Source organism: Epinephelus moara, chromosome 21 (assembly GCF_006386435.1).
Source record: "Epinephelus moara isolate mb chromosome 21, YSFRI_EMoa_1.0, whole genome shotgun sequence".
Lineage (NCBI taxonomy): Eukaryota > Metazoa > Chordata > Actinopteri > Perciformes > Serranidae > Epinephelus > Epinephelus moara.
The window spans coordinates 4427557-4430494 of record NC_065526.1 but is presented as its reverse complement, the minus strand read 5'-3'; the positions used below and the strand labels follow the sequence as shown (position 1 = coordinate 4430494).

General features: G+C 45.5%; 1 protein-coding gene across 1 annotated transcript in view; it reads left to right on the top strand.

Moving 5' to 3' along the window:
* The first annotated feature begins 273 nt into the window (after window positions 1-273).
* The window catches only part of basp1 (brain abundant, membrane attached signal protein 1), a 76198-nt gene continuing 73533 nt past the window's right edge, over window positions 274-2938 (top strand). The window contains exon 1 of the mRNA XM_050074513.1: window positions 274-405. The gene's annotated coding sequence lies outside the window, so the exon portion shown is untranslated. The remainder of the gene's footprint in view (window positions 406-2938) is intronic.

Below are 2938 nucleotides of genomic sequence, written 5' to 3'. Positions count from 1 at the left end.
TATTGCAGAAATATGAAAATATGATAGCACTGGCATCACCATAAAGTACTATTGAATATCGTGTGTCAACTGTGATATGAAGGTATCGTGTTAATAAACTCTTATTGACGCATCATAATCAGGATTCATAGGATACAAAAATAAAAAAGACTCAGACAGTGAAAGACATTTTCATCCTGAGAAAAACTGTGATTGTGCATCTATGTGTTTGCGTGTGTGCACAACCCGCGCGCGTGCGTGTACGTATGGATGCGCGTGCGCGCAGACGGAGGATCGCCGAGCCGAGCCGTACCGTGCAGCAGGCACAAGCCGCTGGGCGCGCAGGAGAAGCCGCAAAAAATTACAGCAGCCGCTACTTGAAACTGCGAGGAGAGCAGAGGGAGCGTCGGAACTTGAGTGTGCACGGTAAGAACCGCCACGTCTCTTTATTCTCCTCCTTTTCTCCCCAAAAGAGCGCTTTGGATGCTTTTGGCTGTTTTATTTTATTTTTTTTTTCATCCCTTTTGTCTTTTTCCATCTCTCCATTTGGGGAGCCGGGGCGCACGCTGCATGGATGAGTGTAGAGAGGAGACAAAAGATCCGCTGGATTTGACGGAAAAAAGAACAAAATAGAACAAAAACGGAGCTGAATAGGAACATTTTGTATTTCCAGATATTAATTCTTCTTCTATCCTCCCTTTTTTTCCAAGCGAAAAAAATATGTGCACGAGCTTGAAAAGGGGTGTGTACCGTCTGGAGGAACACGCGCTTCACCCTCAGACACAGATTTTCGTTTTTCACACTTTTATTGAGGGAAAATGCGCTTCGAGTGCGCACAGGAGCGTCTCCTCACGCGCATCCCGCGCTCTTTATTATTTATTGATTGACCTGAAATTGTTTATTATTATATTAATTTCTCAGGCTGCTAGGCAACGCAAAGAGGAGCGTTTTCCCTCATAATTTACAGCCAGTAAACATTTGAACATCCAGAAATAAGAAGAGCTCTCTCCTGCTCGCCCCACCTCTTTGTCTGTGTGGAGGTGTGACACCATTTGGCTGCATGCAGCTGGCACACTCAAATACACACTATCACACACATTCAGCGTCTCTAACCATATTATGTCATGATTTAGATGAATTATTGATCTCATATTTCCGTTTTATTGCACTGAGAAGGAGAAGGTGGAGGATGGAGGANCCTGAATAACCCCCATCTGCGCACACATACATTAAGTTCATCCTTCCTCTTTGCTTCTGTTGCTGCTGCATCGATGCTGGACGTTATTTCTGCAGCGAGTCAAACTTTATTAGCCATCCTCCGTCGGTTAAATGCCTGGTCCTTTGTTTGCCGCGGCACGCATGCGCACTGGGAGTAGGGTGTGGATGGGAGAGATGCCACCTTGCCTATCAATAGGATGGAGAGGAGGAGGATGGTGATGGCGGGGTTTTAATTCTCGGTCTGTTGATGATTTACAGCGAAGGAAACATTTGATTATAGAAATAAAATGAGATGCTGTCTGTGTCGATGGGATTGTGCGTGCCTCTGTGTGTGTGTGTGTGTGTGTGTGTGTGTGTGTGTGTGTGTGTGTGTGTTGTAGATGGCGGTTTGTGTGTGAATGGAGCCCCAGTGATAGTGATGCTGACTGCTTTTTCACTGAAATATCACTCGGTAGGTTACAGTGATGGTGTATTGAAACAGTGAGTCAGTTCGTCAAATAATTGATTAGTTGATATGAAGAAAATTAATAAATGATAATGCACATAATCAATTAATCATGAAGGCCATTACGGAGTGAAAATGGCAGACATTGTGTAATTCCTGTCTCTGTTGTATGTCATTGTAAACTGAATATCTCAGGGCTGTGATGGAGATTTTTCACTGTTTTCTGTCCTTTAGTAAACAAAACGACTGATCGCGTATTCAAACATGAAGTTATAAATAAAAAGTTGCATTAGTTGCAGCTCTAACGCCCCAGCTGAGGTCAATATAAAGCAATCCTATTGTTCAGGGGTGTCAAACATACAGTCTGCGGGCCAGAACCGGCCCATTAAAGGGCCCAGTCCGGCCCACTGGATGAATTTACAGACTTGATATTGCTGCACTTGTGAAGTCTAAGGGGTCGTACACATGCCGCGTTTTTTGCGCTGTCAAATTCATTGTTTTCAAAGTAGATGCACGGCAGGTGCGCTCAAACACCAGAGTGATGTCAGAGTGACACGGTCGCAGCGCACGCGTTCCTGAGTGGCTATTTGAGTTTAACCGAATTCAACTTTTGGAACGCAGCAGTGCGCACTACATGTCATGTGATGAGGAACAACCAATCACAGCCGACAGATATCTTTCCCTTCTTCTGTAAATATCAGTCCGTGATGAATATGGAAAAGTTGATCATGTTAGTGCAGAGCTGCCCAGAGCTTTACATCTGTCCCACGGACGATAGGCCTACACACTTATAAACAGCTCCTGGAAGAAGATCAGCTCTGCACTCAGGATTTCAGGTAATAATACGGTGCTTGTTAAGGTTGCTTACGCCGGAATTCCACTGGACGCGTGTCCGTTGCAGAACGGCTGCGCTGGTTATCCGCTGTGTGCTCCACCATCTGTCAACACCCATTGGCTGCGTTTGCTGTGCAGTGTGGTGCAGCTCCGCCGGACAGCGGGAGTCACGAGGACCCAGGAGATCTCGCGAGTTCGCACATTATCACGCGATATAACAAGCTGTAGTTTCTATAAACAGAACCACAAAACCAGAGGAGTAGTAGGAAGACATCTGGGTGCACCTCCATGATTAACATCTCCTCGTCCATGGTGTCAACGGCGTGAAATAACGTCTGAAAACCTCTGACCTGCTGACTTCAGGCCTGCCTCCGCCCATTATGATGTTTTCAAGGTGTAGTGCAGGGAAATATGATCCGCCGTGAACACTGTGTATTTTATTTTGAAAATGACCTGATGTTC